This window comes from Taudactylus pleione, unplaced genomic scaffold (assembly GCF_031769625.1).
Source record: "Taudactylus pleione unplaced genomic scaffold, aTauple2 ptg000641l, whole genome shotgun sequence".
NCBI classification, from domain to species: domain Eukaryota; kingdom Metazoa; phylum Chordata; class Amphibia; order Anura; family Myobatrachidae; genus Taudactylus; species Taudactylus pleione.
Genome location: NW_028285043.1, coordinates 390787 through 412867, shown reverse-complemented (window position 1 = coordinate 412867; position 22081 = coordinate 390787). Strand labels below are relative to the sequence as shown.

Sequence of the window (22081 nt, the reverse complement as noted above, 5' to 3'; positions counted from 1 at the left end):
CAAATGTTCCGCAGCGCCTTACAAAGTACATAACCAAAAAAGTGACTTACAGTACAATACAATAGCATACAATACAATGCAGGACATGGATAATACAAATTGATACATTGGTGGCCATAACACCCAAATAAGCAAAAGAGCATAAGCAACCAAGTGTTTGTTGTCCTAGTGGTGGGTAAGAACGAAGTAGATGAAAATAAAGTAAGGAGAAGCACAGGAGGGTAGAGGGCCCTACTCGCAAGAGCTTACATTCTCAAGGAGAAGGGCAGACAGACTGGCATGATACAGAAGGGGAAGACAGGGAGGAAGGAGGATGTAGCAGCAAGTTAGGATGAGAGCTGGAAAGCATTGATGAAGTAGTGAGTCTTGAGAGCCCGTTTGAAGGATTGTAGAGAGGTGGAGAGTCTGATGGGGAGAGGGAGAGAGTTCCAAATTGGGGAGCAGCACGGGCAAAGTCTTGAAGGCTGGAGTGGGAGGAAGTAATTAGTTGGCAAAAGAGGCAGCATGCATTTATTGAATGAAGAGGGCGGCCAGGAGAGTGAAGGGAGATGAGGTCAGAGATGTAAATGGGAGAGGAGTGTATGAGGGTTTTGTAAGCGAGTGTGAGAACCTTGAATTGGGTTCTGAAGGGGAAGGGGAGCCAGTGGAGGGCTTATGTGTATATATATATATATATATAGATATATATATATATGTGTGTGTGTGCATGTGTGTATAAGTGTGAGACTGTGTGTCTGTGACTGTATGTATGCATGTGTGTGTAACAGTGTGTATGTTTGTCTGTGACTGTATTTATATATATATATATGTGTGTATAAGTGTGTGACTGTGTGTGTGTCTGACTGTTAATTTATATATGTGTATGTATAAGTGTGTGACTGTGTATCTGTGACTATTTATGTATGTGTGTATAAGTTTATGTATGTGTGACTATGCGTACGTGTGTCAGTGACTGTATATTTATCTATGTATGTGTGTGTATAAGTGTAAGTATGTCTGTGTCTGCATGTGTGTCTTTGAATGTATTTATATGTGTGTATATGTCTGTGTATTAGTGTGTCACTATGTGTGTGTATTAGTGTGTGACTGTATGTATATGTGTGTATGTATTAGGATGTGACTGTTTGGTAAGAAGTGTGTCTGTATGTATGTGTGTGACTGTATATATGTGTGCAACTATGTATTTGCATATATGTGGGACTGTATGTATGTGTATATGTGCGTGACTATAGGCAAGATGTACTAGCGCAGTGGTTCCCAAACTTTTTTAAATCACGGCACCCTATATCTGCATTGTTTTCATGGCACCCCTAAGCCAAAAGTCTGTTATTGAGAAATTCGGAAAAAAATGTAGTAAAGTAAATTGTGCTACCTGTCTTTCTTAGGCTCAGTTATGTGGTGGTGGACAAGTTTGCACTTCTGTTTGTCCACATATTTACATTACATTGGCCATGAATGATTTGATTTGATGCTGGACCACCAACCTGAGGCACCCTTGCAAGTGTCCCGAGGCACCCCAGGGTGCCACAGCGCACAGTTTGCTGCAAAATGCGGTCAAAACGCTGAAAACTGAAGTTTTCAGAAGTTTGACCGCATTCCCCATATGTATCAAGCTCCGGAAAGCATAACTTTGCGGAGCTTGTACCCGATAGGCAACACCCTCTATAGCTGGTGATAACGCTGATCTTAATAGACCCTTTATCCTCCACAGCTCACATACAGCGGTCAGCCACCAGTTAACACAATGCATTTTACGGCCGCAGAATGATGGGAAACAATAAGACCTGTATGTTTCCAAAACCACTCTGCCTTTATTTTGGACAGACAGATTATTTTATAGCACTCAAATTAACATAGAGACAATGAAATCTAGTCTGCACATGGTCAATAACTTTGCCTATCTGATCTAATTATAATATCTATGAATATATTTCAAGCATTAGATACATCGTCAGTAGATGGCAGTATTATCTAAATTATCAATAAACGAATATTAGTATCTACAGATATAAATTTAAATGACATCTCCTTGACAGATTTATTAGCTATGTCTAGCCTTGGAGAAAATAAATCCTCAATAGTAAACAGTGTCTGTCATTTTACACCACAGTTCTGAATAGAAACAATAGAATCTCTTATCTTTCCTGTCATATAAATCAGAATGGAATACAAAGGATGAATACACTCTACTATAGCCTTAATTGGCTAACATAAGTTATTCTATATGAATACATTCCTAAGAGCTAGAATAGATAGATAAGGAGTGAGGCCCTTCTCAGGCCCAATGTCCCACACAGAATATAATTTCTTCTTAGCATTTGAACACAAAATTGAGTCATGCTTTAAAATGATTCTTCACTTTAACACTGGCATTGCCTATAGAAGTCTATGGGCTTCTTTCTGCATAACTCCCGAAAAGGGATCCAATAGGATCCCTCCCAGGGTCCCCCGCGGCTTTGCATGTGCAGTAGGACCCCTGGGTCATAAACCTGAAAGTCCTCATATCACAAAGTACAGCTCTTATCGGAATAACTGTCCTTTGCATAAATAATTGTAAATCTTCATGCATATGGTGTTAATAAACACCGCTGCATATGGTAAGTGTCAGGATGTATTGCATACAAAATGTGATGCTTTATACATCCCGCCGTATGGATGTATGCATACCCCCTCAACCACCCCAAGTTTTGTTGAACTGTCCTGCATTTCGGGGGGAAAGGTAGGGAGGGACCACTCTCACCTACTCTGCGAGGCTAGGGAAGTGATTTACACACTTCCATTGTGACAAAAAATGGGGGCGTGATATGTGGCCACAACCCCTTTTCATGTGCGCGCCAAAGGCTTGTGGACAAGAATACAATCCCCATGTCCCAAATCATGCTCTTAGGACCCCCCAGTCTTAAGTGCCTCGGGCCCTCCAAAGCCAGCTCTGAGCGGCGGTGCCACCCACAGCACTCTGTCTGGTGACACTGCTTGCACTCTCCTAGTTATGGCCCTAATTGCCATTACTAAACACCAACAGCGAACATCCTGCTCTTAAAAATTCCAGATTACTCCCCTGTTACAGACATGGGAAAAATATTAGTGATTGAGTGGTTCATAAAGAAGTAACCAATTAGAGTGAATTGTCCAGTCAATGAATGGTTTAGAGAATTCACATATTTAAAAGGATGGTGTATGTGGGAGATACAACATAAACACTATTTTGAGATATCTCCCACTATTATTATTATGTATACTTTTAAATACATTTTTGGTTTAAAGATTGAAGGAACTATTGATTTTGGCTTTGAATTTTGATCCTATTATGTTTCTCACTCTTTTTCTGTTTTGAGAAATGTTGTTGGTTGTTTTATATTTGCATGTATGCATGCATGTAAATATACATATATATATTGTCGAAGCTGGATTAGTGGCTGAGACGGAATCAGCGTAAAACTTAGCGTGCGCAACGCCATCTTGCGAATGGCAGCTACAATCCATTTTAGAAACAAGAATCTGCAAGATGGCATTTTGCGACCAGTGCCATTTTAAGTTACAACTCACGAGCTAAGTACAGATGGCAATGTTTTTGATAATCTACCAAGGACAACTGGAAGAACAGCCTCCTGAGAAAAAGTAAATAGAATAGACAATGCACCAGAATACTGTGAGTGTTTTACATACAAATTGGGAATCCCTGTATGTAGACAAGTATAGTTGTGGCAATTGTAATATAACCCAGGCATTGATCTACACAATTGAATTTGTCTGAATCCTAAAGAGGTTTTAGTCCCACACCCAGACAGAATGGCCCCGGCTTCACAGCTGGGGGTAACACATTTGCATTGCAGTTTGAAACTGTGAGTGAGGAATGAGATGTGTGTGTGTATATATATGTGTGTGTATGTACATGTATATATATATGTATATGTTAAGTCCATCATAGATAGAATCTCATGCATAAACACCGCACATTACGCACAGTTGAGCTGCTAACATGATGCTCAGTAGCGAATGCACAATATCCTGCATGCGAACGCTGTTTATTAGCTGCATGCGTGCACATCTGCCCCAAATCAGATAAACCTAACTAGCGTATTTTCCCATATCCCTAATACTTACATAATGCACACTTACACAAAAGGTTCCATAGCTATAAAGTAAAAGATTCAAGTTTTATTCATTTATTACAAATGCTGTGAAAAAAAAACTCTTTTGGTATCTAAGGTTTAATACATGATAAGTAAGCCATATTTGATATTATACTGATCCGCACTTTATCCACAGCTTCCCGGGATCAACGGTGTGAAGATCGGAACATGCGTTCGCAACTTATGGACAGTAAAGACATAAAGAACCAAAATGTATTTTTGTGCATGCAGGGGAAATAGAGGAGGCAACAAGCTGTTAGAGGCTGTTCTGTGTCCATTTGAACCAACCTGTTAAATGCTCTGTATCAGATGCGTCCCCCTTGGGAACCAATGGCATCAGCAACAAGCCTTTCTATTGTGCTGATCTATTTCTGGGGGGGTATAAATATGTGTGCTCTGACCCTGGGTTTCTAGTCTTCTTGCTGATTGACAGAGGTTATCTTGCTGATGCCGGCATCTGGTCCAGAGCGCCTGCGTATGTATAACTGTACTTGGGTCTGTATAATATCTTTGCGCTAAATTGTACTTAGATCATAGTGTGTAACTGACTGTACTTTTACTTGAATAATACTTTGTGCTTTGGAACCCAGGTTCAAGGTCTGAGTCTTTATTTAATGTATGACTGCGTACGCGAATTGCGTCAACCTTAGAGGTTTATAGGCAGGATATTAGAAGGTAGAGGCAGGAGTGTATAGAGGTTAGAATCCAGAATCCTTAATATATACAGTCAGGTGCATAAATATTGGGACATTGACAGAATTTTCATATTTTGGCCTCTATTCACCACCACAATGGCTTTGAAATGAAACAAACAAGATGTGCTTTAACTGCAGACTTTCAGATTTAATTTGAGGGTAATTACATCCAAATCAGGTGAACGGTGTAGGAATTACAACGGTTTCTATATGTGCCTCCCACTTTTTAAGGGGCCAACAGTAATGGGACAAACTAAACTATCCTAAATCTAACTTTCACTTTTTAATACTTTGTTGCAAATCCTTGCAGGCAATTACAGCCTGAAGTCTGGAACGCATAGACATCACCAGACGCTGGGTTTCATCCCTGGTGATGCCCTGCCAGGCCTCTACTGCAAATGTCTTCAGTTCCTGCTTGTTCTTAGGGCATTTTCCCTTCAGTTTTGTCTTCAGTAAATGAAATGCATGATCAATTGGATTCAGTTCAGGGGATTGACTTGGCCATTGCATAACATTCCACTTTTTAGCCTTAAAAAACTCTTTGGTTGCTTTTGCAGTATGCTTTGGGTCATTGTCCATCTGCACTGTGAAGCGCCGTCCAATGAGTTCTGAAGCATTTGACTGAATATGAGCATATAATATTGCCCGAAACACTTCAGAATTCATTCTGCTGCTTTTGTCAGCAGTCACATCATCAATAAATACAAGGGAACCAGTTCCATTGGCAGCCATACATGCCCACGCCATGACACTACCACCACCATGCTTCACTGATGAGGTAGTATGTTTTGGATCATGAGCAGTTCCTTTCCTTCTCCATACTCTTCTCTTCCCATCACTCTGCTACAAGTTGATCTTTGTCTCATCTGTCCATAGGATGTTGTTCCAGAAGTGTAATGGCATTTTTAGATGTTGTTTGGCAAACTCTAATCTGGTCTTCCTGTTTTTGAGGCTCACCAATGGTTTACATCTTGTGGTGAACCCTCTATATTCACTCCTGTGAACTCTTCTCTTCATTGTTGACTTTGACATATTGTTCTTGATTTGGCCAACTGTTGTGAAGGGGTTTTTCTTCACCAGGGAAATAATTCTTCTGTCATCCACCACAGTTGTTTTCCGTGGTCTTCCGGGTCTTTTGGTGTTGCTGAGCTCTCCGGTGCGTTCTTTCTTTTTAAGAATGTTCCAAACAGTTGATTTGGCCACACCTAATGTTTTTGCTATCTCTCTAATGGGTTTGTTTTGATTTTTCAGCCTAATGATGGCTTGCTTCACTGATAGTGACAGCTCTTTGGATCTCATATTGAGAGTTGACAGCAACTGATTCCAAATGCAAATGTAACACCTAGAATCAGCTCCAGACCTTTTACCTGTTTAATTGATAATGAAATAACGAGGGAATAGCCCACACCTGTCCATGAAATAGCTTTTGAGTTGATAGTCCCATTACTTTTGGCCCCTTAAAAAGTGGGAGGCACATATAGAAACCATTGTAATTCCTACACCGTTCACCTGATTTGTATATAATTACCCTCAAATTAAATCTGAAAGTCTGCAGTTAAAGCACATCTTGTTTGTTTCATTTCAAAGCCATTGTGGTGGTGAATAGAGGCCAAAATATGAAAATTCTGTCAATGTCCCAATATTTATGCACCTGACTGTATGTGTATATATATATATATATATATATATATATATATACACACACACATGTAATTTATTTTTAGATTATACATTGTTAATTGCGACACTGTTGAAGGAAGTATATCATTTTTGTGTCATTTTTCAAAGTTTTGAAATAAAAAGAAATTAAAAAAAATAAAGATTGAGAGAATGTTTCGAATTTTACAACCAAAAAACAGGAGAGGTGTAGAAATTACTAGCTAATGAATAGACCAGTAAATGAATAAAATGACTTACATAAATAAAACTTAGGGCCTCATTCAGCAGTGCACGAAAGTTCACTGCTGAATGCAGATTCACAATTATCAATTCAATAAAAGTACATCAAGTTGGGTGCAGGGGAGCAATAATTCAATAAATATACTGTACATAGAGGCGGTGGGTTATTGACGGGCTTAAAATTGGCCAGTACTCAACAGACATAGGGGCCATGAGCTGGACAGACAGTGTGGTGAACTGGAGTGACACAGTGGGGTGATCTGGAGTGACACAGGGGGATGAACTAAGGTAGCTCAGGGATGAACTGGAGTGATGCAGGCGGATGACACTGGTGAGAAATGGAGGAATGGTGTTGGTGAGAAACAAGAGAATGGTGTTAGTGAAAAATGGGGGAATGGTGCTGGTGAGAAGCAGTGGGGATGGCGCTGGAGAGACACAGGTGGATTGATGGCAAGACACAGGGGTTGGCACTGGAGAGACGCAGGGAGATGTCACTGTTGAGATGCTAGGGAGATGGCACTATAGAGATGCAGGTAGATGACGCTGGTGAGAAGCAGAGTAGGATGGTGCTCGTGAGACGCAGGTGGAATGATGAAGAGATGAAAGATGCCTATAACAAGGCATCTACAATACACTTGGACCGGCATCGCTCCTGCAATCAGCAACACTAGGAGAGCTGGGTAATTATACCGAGACTGAGCCTTTTACACCACCACTGTCTCTTGCAATAGCTGCCGCAGACTTCTCTTTCGGCTGGCTGTGGATAGTGTTGATCAGAGACTATACTCACCACTGGAGTGGAATTGTATAAAGTTGTAATGTGCATGGAGGCTATTTTATCCAAATTTAATCTGGAGCGCTTCAACTCTCATTTGGAACTAGAGACTCTTTATTGCCTGATCTGGATAAACGTATTATCACTAGGAGTTTAATTAATTCATTTGCATAAGTGAAACTGCTGATTATTTGGGCAGGTGAACAAGCCACCTCTGGTGAAACGCACGTCCTCGCACCCCGGAAGTTCGGCCAGTGCACGGACCAGACTCCAAGGGATCCAAACCCTGAGATCGTATGTATGCCTGCAGACTGACCACCGTGTCAGTGCAGACGCTGCTGTTCACAGCTGAGTGGATAACTCAACGTGTCCTTAAATGTATTCATTGTTTGTTTCTACATTGATTAGCCTAATCTCACTTATTATGCATAGGGAGAGATTTTCTCTTCCTTTCTGGTAAACGATAGGCTGGCTGCATATATCCGCTGAAGGGTGGTATGTTCAGCATAAACCTACCATAGATATTTGCACACATTGTGAGATAGCATTTATATATATCTCCTCCACCTGTGTCAGTCTGACTAAACAGTAAGACATGCTCTACGCATACTCTTGCTGAAATATTGTATTCATGTATTCTTTCTGCACAGTTTAGGTACTTATTCACAGTATGAATATAATTTCCTCTCATTGTGATCTTTCTTCCCGTATGTAATATGCATGCCAATAAAGTTGGATTATGAAAGTTGGCATCAGATCTATGTCCTTCCTGTGCACTTATGGTAATTGAATATGATACTTTGACATGCAGGCTTTTTATGGTGTAACATTACCTTCCCTGTACAATTGACTCAATTTTGTATATATAGGCCTGATAAGCAGATCTACGGTGGTACAATGCTTATTGTTGTTGACATAACTGATACATATTATTTGCACAAGCAAAACAAGCTTTGAGTCAGATGAATATGTTTATGCGTAAACAGTATACTATGATATGATCAATATTTGGAACCAGCTGTAAAAATGCATATGCTGGAATACAGTACAATGACATTTAATGTGTGTTCAAATATTTTCTGGACATTAAACTACGCTTATGCACTACTTTTTGTTGAACTGTGCGTTATTTAATAAAGTGGACTCCTTACGCAAAGTTAGTCCTACAAATACCTCTGTACTGTGTATACCAGGGCATTCATACTCCCCTATCCCAGACAGATATACCTACAATCATACCATACCGGATATGCCCAATCTCGTCTGATCTTGGAAGCTATACGGTTATGGGCCTGGTTAGTACCTGGATGGGAGACTACCAGGGAATACCAGGTGCTGTAGGTTTTACATATAGGAGGTGGATTGGGACGGATTGGTAACACAGCAGAGGGTAAATTCAGCACAGTATTTGCATAATTTCATTCCCACACATCCAGTGTTTTGTAATGTCAGCAAATCATATTTTGTCTGACATATAACACTGCACAACAATGAAAATGTTTCCGATGTGAAAATAGTTACTTCTAATTGATTTCAGCATGCAAAGAATGAATATGACATTTAAATCTCTCAGTTAGCCCTGAGTTCCGAGATATAGCCCATTTATGACGATGTAGGGGTATTCCTAGTGATGTGGGCAGAATGGAGAGAATCTTACCAGCAATCTGCGTTCCGTGCAGAGGGGGCGGGGCCTAATGACCCAATTAAATGAATCAGTTATTTGCCCCCTCCCCTATTCAAATATATGCGATTCACAGGATTACCCACACAAGATAACTGTGGTGCACTGAGTGACAAGCATAGTGAGCGATTCCACCAAGACATTTCAGCAATGGAACAAAGATATCAGGGTAGGTGATCACTACTGTTGGACAGTGACAAGAGATGCCCCAGAAGAGGAGTACAAGCGACAAGCAAAGAGAAAGCACCCCCATGAATAGGCCACTATATTAGATAGTACTTTCGTATGCTGTTTGTTTGTTTCGTATGCTGTATGTTTGTTTCGTTTTGTGTTCTTATTTGTGATTGATTGAATTAAAACAACTGTTATTTATTTTCTATCACGAAAATATCAGATTATTTTAAAATAGCTTTTCACTATGACTATTACTAATGTACATACAGTATAGTGCAAGTAGTGTAGCTAAAAAAATAGAGCTAGTAAAAACATTCTGAAACCATTTCAGTTTTTCTTGACCTCAAATTAGTAATGTATGACTATTTTTAGAAAGGAAACAAATTAAAAGTATTCATTTGTTGTACAGTTTAATCAGGGTTATTAGGGTATCTGTCTCTCTACGTATTTATGAAAAAGTAGTATTTTTTGTTGGATTTTAATGTTATGTGCAAAAACATTCTTCTTTTTTAAGTTTTGAGATATATTTTCTGTGCAATATAGGTTGTTGTGTCTATATGTTTGCAATTTTTGTTTTGGGCTAGCTTATTTGGTTTATTTTTTTGTCTTTGGGTAATTTTTATAGATTTAGGTAGTTGTAGATTGTACTGTGGTTTCTGTTGCCATGGTTTCTATTATGGAAAGCTGCCGAAGCTGGTAGCGTGTGAAGTCATGACGTGTTGCGTCTGTCATGAGTCATTGACGTCATGATGTGGACAGCATCTTTCGAGAGCTTGTGATGTCATCACTCCATTGGCATTATTGCTAGACTATACAGTAGTCAATTCTGAAATCAAGGTGGCACTACTGCAGCCTTTATAGCAGTCAATAATGACATCAGAGCGGTACTATTGGTTGACTATGCATTAGCCAATTCTGACATCACAAAGGCACTATTGCTTGACTATACATTAGGAACTACTGACATCATAAAGACACTATTGTTTCTTTTACAAATGCAACTATTGACATCACAGAGGCATTATTAGTCTTAACAGTAGTAAGAACTGACAATACAATTTCAGTATTGCAGTCTATACTGTAGTAAATACTGACATCACAAAATAAGTGTGCGGGCCCCTTCCTGTCTCTAGCGATGCCGCAGCGGCCGGCGGGTGCAGTAGATTCTGGCTTAGTGCGCGAGGCATTGGGAAAATGTCCAACGCCATTTTCCCATTGATTTTGCTCGGCACTGCAGAGCAGCAGTCTGAAAACAACGGACGGGTAAGTATAAAGACTAAATGGGTGCAGAGCATACTTGCCGACTATCTGGCTGCTCCTTCCGGGAGGGAGAGCAGGGGGCGTGGCCGGCAAAAGGGGGAATGGGCGGGCAGATGTCATTTGCGGGCGTGATGGGGGGGGTCACGTGATCGCATAATTTTGGTCCCACCCCGCTACATAATGCTGATAATACAGGCATTGTGAAGTAGGGGGCGGGGCCAAAATGACGTGATTCAGCATGAATCACATCACCGCTCCCCCCCCTGGGGGGGTTTAACAGGTATTCGCGGTGGGGCCGGGGGGGATTGGCAGCAGTTGGGAGGCTTGCCTGCCTTTTTGGGGGACCGGGAGCTGCACCTGTTTATCGGGAGGCACCCGGCCGAATCGGGAGGGCAGGCAACCCTGGTGCAGGGTGTGCGATGTGGGCCCCCTGGACCCAGGGGCCCTTGTGCATCCTGCACCCATTATAGATACGCCCCTGCTAACATCACAAAGGCACTGTTAGAGCGTTTACAACAGTAATTACTGCCATCACAGAGGCACTATTGCTTGAGTAAACAGTAGTAAAGTCTGACAACACAAATACATTATTGCAGCATATACAGTAGTAACTACTGACATCACAAAGGCACTATTGCTTGACAATACAGTTGTAAATACTGACATTACAGAGGCACTATTGCTTGATTATACAGCAGTAACTAATGACATCACAAAGGCACTATTGCAGCTTTGACTATAGTAACTACTGACATCACAAAGGCACTATTGCTTGACAATACAGTTGTAAATACTGACATTATAGAGGCACTATTGCTCGATTATACAGCAGTAACTGACATCACAAAGGCACTATTGCTTGACAATACAGTTGTAAATACTGACATTATAGAGGCACTATTGCTTGATTATACAGCAGTAACTAATGACATCACAAAGGCACTATTGCAGCTTTGACTATAGTAACTACTGACATCACAGAAGCACTATTGCTTGACAATACAGTAACTAATTACATCACTATGGTAACTGTAACTAATTACATCACTATTGTAAGTGCAGAACAGAAAAGGATCCCTGTTCCATTCAAGCACTATTGAAGCAAGAGCCAAGAAGTACACGCTGGAAGGTCAGGTTGGGTGGTCCTGGCAGACGCTGCACATCAAAAATGGTAAGCCTATTTAAGAGCATTTGTTCACATGTAAAGTTTGTTGTATTTGTATCCTGACGACGGGGTTGCAGACCCCGAAACGTTAATATGTACTTTTTTCCCTAAAACTTTGGAAATAAAAGACTCCGAGTGACGCCTTTTTGGTATGCTATATTTGGAGGTTTAGGCCCCCTCAAGGAAGGCACCAGAGCGAGTTACCCCTTTTGGGGCTCCGGAGTGCCGGGATTATTGGCTTGTGTATATATATATATATATATATATATATATATATATATATACACACATACACAACAGAGATATATACATTCAAATGGGATCATTAGTATAATTTCCATGCATTGGTTACAAGGCACAATGGGGGAGCTGTATTAAGTGCCAAAGCGCTATTAGCACACATTATGTGCGCTGATACCGCTTCTCCCTGATGTATGATCGGGGGGTTTGGCGGTAAATGACAGGGGCGCTATGCGCCCGTCATTATCGGCGCTGCTATCTACAAGATAGCAGCGTTGATCGGCAGGGTATGTATGAACAATCAGTTCGCCTGACCGTTCCACCCGCTGTAGCTGTCACTATCGACAGCTACAGCCTGGCGATGCTCTATCCCGACAGCAGGGACAGCGCTGACCCTGATGTGGTGCTGCTGGCTCCAGGGCTGCACACGGGGTCTTGCGATACTTGCGAGATCCCGCGCATGCTCTGTCTAGCCGGCCGTATCCGGCTGATAACTATGCCCTCAGGCAGGGATCGCCGGAGGGGGGAGTTAACGCCCCCTATCTGGCCGATGAGATGTTCATACTTCTCATCGTTAGTGCTTCCTGCTTCGCCTCGATAAAGAGGCGAAGCTGGAAGCGATATAGCGGCACTTCCCGTGCCGCTATAATACATCTCCCCCAATGATCTCTATTGTTACATGCATTTTCTGAAAAGTATCAGTGTATTTTCATCAACTAATAGACCTTACTAACTGCTTTGGGGCTCATTTACATTTGGATGTTAGTCAATTTTACAACAAACCTCTCAAATGTAGCAGTACACGTCCACTTTACCGCCACACTCATAGGTGTTGCTTTCACAATCTCCCTGAAATGCTTTTTCAAAAGTAGGAAAGGTCATTTCTGACACCACAAAGGCACTGTTGCTGCTTTGACCAGAGTAACTACAGACATCACATAGGCACTATTGCTTGACAACACAGTAGTAAATTCTGACTTCACAGTAGTGATGGGACATCGAAAGAAAACATTGGAAATACCAATGTTTTTAACATTGAATACAAAACATTATTTAAATATAAACATTGGTCCTCTGGAACCGATGTTTTCCAATGTTTCTGTGTTTTGTTTTTCCAGCAAACTCTATACTTAAACATATATTATATAATACACTTTTATAATAATTCTTAGACTGTCTATCTTCATGGAGGCAAATAGTAATTATATATATACAAATGGTGCAAAAATGATAAGGATGTATGCAGTTTTAGAAGTAAAGTAAAACATGTTTTGTGGTAAATAAAACTTGTTATTGAAGGTGTCTTGCAGTCTCAATTTAATTTCTCTTGTTGTTCATTCTTCCAGACTTTACTTTGTCAGCCTGACCCTCCTCTTTCGTTTTTTCTCTCTGTCTCTTCTCCACTCTCAGGGCCTGATTCAGAGCCGGACGCTCTGACCAGAGCACTCGCTCTGAATCAGGGCCCTCCTACCTAAACTTGGAGCGGCCTCTTGGACGCTCGCATAGCTGTGGGTTACCACCCACAGCTTATGCAAGCGACCATCGGGCTTGCGACGAGACCCTGCGGTAGGGTCTCGGTGACCGCAAGCCCTGGAGTGATTTTGGTTCTATCAGAGCCAAAATCACTCCCACTGACATCACTAGTGATGTCAGTGGGGCCGGACCCAGACGGTAGGCGTTCCCATGGGAACGCCTCCGTCTGGCAGCCACGCCCCTGGCACACTCACCAAAGGGGGCGTGCTGTCACTCACCATCGACAGCACGCCTCCTTTGGTGCGAGACCCATAACGGCAGCTACCCCGTCATTATTCGGGTCTCGCACATGCGCACGATGGAGCTCCTCCATCGTGTGCATGCGCACTAGGGCACCATCGACCCGCTTGCGAGCGGGTCTGAATCAGGCCCACAGCTTAAGTCTCTGTCTATATCATCAGTGCACATACTCTCTCTCTCTCTCTCTCTCAGCTCCTCACCAATTATGTCACTCCAGACACCGCTGGCCACACACATGGTGATCTGCACACAATCAGCCGATGTGTACGATTTGTGTACAATTTCTCTTGAAACTCTCCCCGGCAGCTCTGCACACGATCTCCACACGTTCTGCACACAATTTGGTGTCCAATCTTCAAACCATATCTCCTGCAGTCAGACTTTCACAGTGCATCATGTCCTACATTGTCAGATCTGCCCTACTGCACGGCAGATCTGAAGATGCGATGTGCGACCAGCGGGGCCATATTTTACACGATCTGTCGTCCGAATGTGTCAGAATCGGCCAGATCGGGTAAAATATCGCTATGTGTGTGGCCAGTTAGGCCCGCCATACACGGTAAGAATTTTTTATACGATGTGCACGATTTCGATCGATTGTAATGATCAATTGTGCATATCGTGTGTGGTTTGGCATGCTGTACGACGGTGTAACAGGAGTGACAAAAATGGAGTTTTCAAGCCATTTTGATGTTCAGTGCTCTCAGTCGGTTTTGCAATATATACAGATTGTGACACAGTCTAATATATGTCAATATGTTTTAGAATGCTAACTAGTTAGCTATTACAAATGTATTGTTATGAGACAACATATACTTAAGACTGCGTCAACATGGTTTTACCTTCAACTACGCACCATAAATGTACTCAATTTCTAAGACAACAGTGCCCCCTACTGTCTCAATCTACTTGGGTGTATTGCAAAAGATGACCTTTATACCTTTTAAAATGCCTATTCAGGAGTTTTCCCCTCAGCATCTAGCCTATATTAGCTGTACTGTGTCAGTGTGGAAGGAGCCTTATTCCTGGAACCACACTGACTGCAGAAGTGCCAGGAGATCCCGTTTGAATGTAATCCAGTCTCTAGATGCTGAGAGAAAGGCTCCTGGATTTTGCTGATGTGATTGCTGTATCTACTGAATGAATCGACAATTGTAGCTAAGTATATTAAATTTACACTTTTATATTCATTTTGTTTGTTTAAGTATCATTTCTGGGAATCCACCCATCTGGGATCTTTTAGATTGAACCCACTTGTAACATTTGGCGAGCCAGGTAGGAGATCCCATTTGGACCCCCAGCAAAGTACTGTATATTGTATTTTGTAACAAAACGTTTAAGCAATTATTCAGTAAGAGAAAGAGGACAAGTTTTCCTTCATGGCTGACTAGATCCGGACCCTGGGCTGACATGATGGAAACTGCCTGTAAATACATGTAACCAATCAGAACTGTAACGCCTTTAGTTAGATTTAACAAGGGAGGTGCAAACGGATAAAAAATCCTCTGTCTCATAATTGAGTGAGGGAGGTGTGACCTGATCAGTCACAGAGTGTATACTGTATGCCACAGTATATCTATATGTTGTCTGTTTACTGTCTTTGTGTTTGTGTAACTGAAACAAACAAGAATAATGCATTTTAAAATTCTTAAAAAATTTTGTAACATTGTAAAACAGAAATTAGAAGTTCAGCTGGCTGAGTTCCAAAGAAAGCATAATGTTGGTTTTTCACTGCCTGAGAGTAAAAATAGTGAAATTTTGCGTAGACCCATAAATGTTGGGAAGAGAGAAGGGAGTATAAAACCTATGCAGAACAATGCAGTGATAAGAAAGCCTGTCTCACAGATAGAGAGAGTAGGCTTGAATTCACATTGTCCCATGAATTCCCAAGGGAGGGGCAGTGAGGGGTTTCATTACTTAGCAGCTACTGAGGGAGAGAGATCAGATGCAGCTGCCTTTGAGAAAGAAAGTTGTCAGGTACAAACTTTGAATGTATCTGAAGATTCTTGTAAAATTGCAGATATTGATAGTCACACATTGTTAGAATAAGAGTTTGATTCTGAATTGAATGGCAACAAATGTGTGCATGAAGTAGCAGAAACTGAGGTTTCTGACAAAATTACATTGGTTTGTGGCACTCCTGAGGTGAAAGATAGTACACCTGAATTACTACATACTGCCCCTGTGTGTGGTAAACTGAACAAGAACCAGGAAGTGTCTGAATGCCCATTAGAAAAGGTTGGGCTAAGTGATGATGGGGGAGTGGTTATGATGCCCAGTGATGATTGGGATTTACCCAGAGGGTGGAAAATGGGCAGGATTGCAGTCAAAGACCATACCCTTGAGACAGAGAACTACCCCCATGATGATCATGATTATCAGAGAGTTACTGTGAAGTTTCACAATAATGAAAATGCATGCTCAGCAAATGATGTTTATGAGTTATCAGCTATTGATGAGACAGTAGTGGTGGGAAACACACTGATACTGATAACCAGTGAGCCATCACATATGGCAATGCACAACAGCTTTGCACCCACAACATACAAACTGAGTGGGGAAATGAAAATGTTGTTTGATAACAGAGAGCAACAGAGAAAAATATGGGATGTAAATAGGGGTGTGCACCGGCCACTTTTCGTGTTTTGTGTTTTGGTTTTGGATCTGGATCTTTCTTTGTGTTTTGGATCTGGATTGGTTTTGCCAAAACCACCCTTCCGTGGTTTGGGTTCTGGGTTTTGTGTTTTGGATCTGTATTTTTTTGAAAAAAAGCATAAAAACAGCTAAAATCACAGAATTTGTAGGTTTTTCTGCTCCTATGCTATTATTAACCTCAATAACCTTAATTTCCACTCATTTCCAGTCTATTCTGAACACCTCACACCTCACAATAGTGTTTTTATGTCCAAAAGGTTGCACCGAGGTAGCTGGATGACTATGCTAAGCGACACGAGTGGGCGGCACAAACACGTGACCCATCTAGGCGTGAAACTGCAGTGGCAGACAGGATGGCAGATTGAAAAACTAGGCCCCAAACTGTACATAATGCAAAGAAAAAAAAGAGGTGCAAGATGGAATTGTCCTTGGGCCCTCCCACCCACCCTTATGTTGTATAAACAGGACATGCACACTTTAACAAACCAATCATTTCAGCGCCAGGGTCTGCCACACAACTGTGGCTGAAATGATTGGTTCGTTTGGGCCCCCACAAAACAAGCTGGCAATTAATGTGTCCCTGCACAAACTGGCTCTACGGAGGCAAGATGTCATCCTCATCCTCCTCATCCACCGATTCCTCACCCTCTTCAGTGTGTACATCCTCATCCTCACAAAGTATTAACTCGTCCCCACTTGAATCCACCACCACAGGTCCCTCTGTACGTTCTGGAGGCTGGTCTCCCTGGAAGAGCTGATAATTAATTTTGATGAACATCATCTTCTCCACATTCTGTGGAAGCAACCTCCTACGCCTTTCGCTGACAAGGTTCCCGGCTGCACTAAACACTCTTTCGGAGTACACACTGGAGGGGGGGCAACTCAGGTAAAATAGAGCCAGTTTGTACAGGGGCCTCCAAATTGCCTCTTTTTCCTGCCAGTACAGGTATGGACTGTCTGACATGCCTACTTGGATGCTGTCACCGATGTAATCCTCCACCATTCTGTCAATGGTGACAGTATCATATGCAGTGACAGTAGACATGTCAGAAATTGTTGCCAGGTCCTTCAGTCCGGACCAGATGTCCAAACTTGGTCCTGCCTGCCCTGCATCACCGCCAGCGGGTTGCTTAGGATACTTAAGTTTTTTCCTGGCAGCCCCTGTTGCGGGAGAAAATGAAGAAGGAGCTGTTGACGTGTCACGTTCCGCTTCAGCTGACAGTGTGTTCACCAGCAGGTCTTTGCACCTCTGCAGGCTTGTGTCGGCCGGAAAGAGAGACACCACATAGGCTTTAAACCTAGGATCGAGCACGGTGGCCAAAATGTAGTGGTCTGATTTCAACAGATTGACCACCCTGGAATCCTGGCAAAGCGAATGAAGGGCTTCATCCACAAGTCCCACATGCTGAGCGGAATCGCTCCGTCTTAGCTCCTCCTTCACTTTCTCCAGCTGCTTCTGCAAAAGCCTGATGAGGGGAATGACCTGACTCAAGCTGGCAGTGTCTGCACTGACTTCACGCGTGGCAAGTTCGAAGGGCTGGAGAACCTTGCACAACAGGGAAATCATTCTCCACTGCGCTTGAGTCAGGTGCATACCCCCTCCTTTGCCTATGTCATAGGTGGATGTATAGGCTTGAATGGCCTTTTGCTGCTCCTCCATCCTCTGAAGCATATAGAGGGTTGAGTTCCACCGCGTCACAACCTCTTGCTTCAGGTGATGGCGGGGCAGGTTCAAGAGTGTTTGCTGGCGCTCCAGTCTTCGGCACGCAGTCGCTGAACGGCGAAAGTGGCCTGAATTTTTTCGGGCCACCCAAAGCGTCTCCTGCACGCCCCTGTCGCTTTTCAGAAAATTCTGCACCACCAAGTTTATTGTGTGAGCAAAACATGGGACGTGCTGGAATTTGCCCAGATGTAATGCCCGCACAATATTGGTGGCGTTGTCAGATATCACAAATCCCCAGGAGAGTCTAAGTGGGGTAAGCCACTGGGCGATGATTTCCCTCAGTTTCTCTAAGAGGTTGTCGGCGGTGTGCCTCTTACTGAAACCGGTGATACACAGCGTAGCCTGCTTTGGAACGAGCTGGAGTTTCTGAGATGCTGCGACTGGTGACGCTGCTGCTGTTGCTGCGTAAGGTGATACATCTACCCAGTGGGCTGTCACAGTCATATAGTCCTTAGTCTGCCCTGTTCCACTTGTCCACATGTCCGTGGTTAAGTGGACATTGGGTACAACGGCATTTTTCAGGACACTGAGGACACTTTTTCTGACGTTTCTGTACAGTCTCGGTATCGCCTGCCTAGTGAAGTGGAATCTAGACGGGATTTGGAACCGGGGACACACTACCTCCAGCAATTGTCTAAATCCCACTGCACTAATGGCGGATACCGGACGCACGTCTAACACCAACATAGCAGTCAAGGCCTCAGTTATACGTTTTGCTTCAGGATGACTGCTGTCGTACTTCATCCTCCTCGCTAAGGACTGTTGGAGGGTCAATTGTTTAGTAAAAGTAGTGGTGTTCCTACTTCCTCTCTGGGATGATGAACGACTCCCAGCAGCAGCAACAGCAGCAGCGGCAGCAGGAGGCGTAGCAATGCAGGATCCTCCGGAGGAATCCCGGATAGGAGAGTCAGTCATGCCAGTGACATGGCCTGCAGGACTACTTCCGATCCTGACTAAGGAGGAAATTGACGAGGAGGGAGTTGACGGTGTGGTTTGCAGGCGCTTGGATACAACAGGACAATGGGATTTAGGTGTCCCTGGACTGCTTACGGTCTTAGCCAAAGTTTCTGAACTTGACAGTAACTTATTATGAATGCGCTGCAGGTGCCGTATAAGGGAGGATGTTCCTAGGTGGTTAGCGTCCCTACCCCTACTTATTCCACCTTTACATAAGGTACATATGGCAAGACAGTTGTTGTCCGGATTTGGATAGAAATATTGCCAGACCAAAGAGGTGGAATGTTTGGTCTTCTGCCCAGGCATGACCGTGATAGGCTTTTTCATCCCACGGACAACAACTGTCTCCCCCGGAGCCTGATTTAAACAAACCACATCACCATCAGAATCCTCCTCGCCAACTTCCTCCTCAGCGCCAGCTACACCAGTATCCTCATCCTGTTGTACTTCAACAGTGACATCTTCAATTTGCATATCAGCAAGTGGACTGTGGGTGCTCCTTTCAGCACTTGCAGGGGGCGTGCAAATGGTGGAAAGAGCCACCTCTTCCCGTCCAGTGCTGGGAAGGTCAAGCATCGCAACCACCACCACACTTGGACTCTCCTTGGGGATTTGTGATATCTTCTTAGAAAGCACAGTTCTTCGCTGTGCTTTTGCCAGCTTAACTCTTTTGATTTTTTTAGTGGGAGGAGGGCTTCCATCGTCATGTGAAGCTGAACCACTAGTCATGAACATACTAGGGATCGACCTTAGCCGTTCCTTGCCACTCCGTGTCGTAAATGGCATATTGGCAAGTTTACGTTTCTCTTCAGCTGATTTAAATGTTTTTTTCAAGGTAATTTTCCTGAACTTTGTCATTTGGGATTGTATGTGCCCTCTATTATGACATTGGGCATCGGCCTTGGCAGACGACGTTGATGGCATGTTATCGTCTATGTCATGACTAGTGGCAGCAGCTTCAGCACTAGGAGGAAGTGGTTCTTGATCTTTCTCTATTTTATTTTTATCGGAGAAAGTTTGGTCCTCCATTTATGTTATATCGATTTGATATATACGTGCGGCTAAACACAGAAAATATTTTTTTTATTTTTGCTGGAGAGTAGTGCACTTTGTGGGTTACACCAGCCTTTAAGAAATGAGCCAGCCGGCTCTTTACTTATGGGACACAGGCGCACGCTTGGCGCTGCTCCTTTGTTGATGCACGTGCGGCTACTGCGCACACAATTCACAAACACAGAAAATAATTTTTTTTTTGGTTTGGACTGGAGTGTACTTTGGGGGTTACAGCACCCTTTAACGGTCAAGCCAGCCGGCCCTTTACTTATGACACAGGCGCACGCTTGGCACTACTTTGTTGATGCACGTGCGGCTACTGCGCACACAATTCACAAACACAGAAAATATATATTTTTTTGGTTTGGACTGGAGTGTACTTTGGGGGTTACAGCACCCTTTAACGGTCAAGCCAGCCGGCCCTTTACTTATGACACAGGCGCACGCTTGGCACTACTTTGTTGATGCACGTGCGGCTACTGCGCACACAGTTCACAAACACAGAAAATAATTATTTTTTTGGTTTGGACTGGAGTGTACTTTGGGGGTTACAGCACCCTTTAACGGTCAAGCCAGCCAGCCGGCCCTTTACTTATGACACAGGCGCACGCTTGGCACTACTTTGTTGATGCACGTGCGGCTACTGCGCACACAATTCACAAACACAGAAAATAATTTTTTTTTTGGTTTGGACTGGAGTGTACTTTGGGGGTTACAGCACCCTTTAACGGTCAAGCCAGCCGGCCCTTTACTTATGACACAGGCGCACGCTTGGCACTACTTTGTTGATGCACGTGCGGCTACTGCGCACACAATTCACAAACACAGAAAATATATTATTTTTTTAGCACTTGGGGGGAGCACCCCTGATGGACAGAGCACTCCCTGGACAACACTACAGCACCCCTTTAGGACTGGGACACTGCACAGGACTTTGGAGTGGACACAGCCCCTATGGAGAACTGACTGCACAACACAGTGCAGCCAGCCCCTATGGACTTTGAAGTAGTGGACACAGCCCCTATTAACAACAGCAGCACAGCACAACACAGCCAGCCCCTATGGACTTTGAAGTAGTGGACAACAGCAGCACTACACTACACTACACTACACAGCCCAGCCAGCCCTAACTCCCACCCTCCCTCTTCACTGTCCACAGCCGAGTGAGAAAATGGCGCCGACGCGGGTACCTTATATAGGTTCCAAAACCCGTGAGACTCGGAAGGCGGGATGATGACGTTTTGCCTCGATTTCAGATCCGAGTCAGGCGGGAAAAGTCGAGCCTGACTCGGATCGGACTCGTATCGGGGGGTTCGGATTTCAGAAATCCGAACCCGCTCACCCCTAGATGTAAACACTGTGTTTTGTATTGCAGAAAGTCTGATTGTGAATGGTAATAAAGATCAGACCCCAGTGTATTCCCTGATAAGACCTTATCAGTCAATTGTTTTAAATCAGCTTACAGATGCACAGTCACCAACAGCAATTACCAGAGCTGACATGTCGATTGCTGAGGAGTTTAAAGCAGAGAAATGGATTGTGCATAACAGCGGCATGCAAGATCAGACTTTGATACATGGACGATGGTACTTACAGGAAAGAATTCGCATGAAGAGACAAGGCCCTCACTTTGTGCCAGTTATATCACAGCCAACTGCTGGGCTTGTCAAGTTTAAGTCATTGTTGCCAACGTTACCAGGACTGGATTATAGTGCTGCCTGCACTGATACAGAACTTTTATGGACTGTTGCTGCAGCAATGCTGCCATCTTTGCAGACTGTCAGGCAGACACGTGAAGAAAAGGAATTATTCCTGCTGCAAATAAGTGCGAGACCAGTACTGGTGGCAGAATCGTATGCCAAATTAAAGGAACACCAGCTGCAACTTGTGTGGTGCAA

The 22081-nt window shown here is 43.2% G+C and overlaps 1 pseudogene; it reads left to right on the top strand.

Moving 5' to 3' along the window:
* The first annotated feature begins 8727 nt into the window (after positions 1-8727).
* On the top strand, positions 8728-8846 carry LOC148479048 (5S ribosomal RNA; annotated as a pseudogene).
* Positions 8847-22081: the final 13235 nt, after the last annotated feature.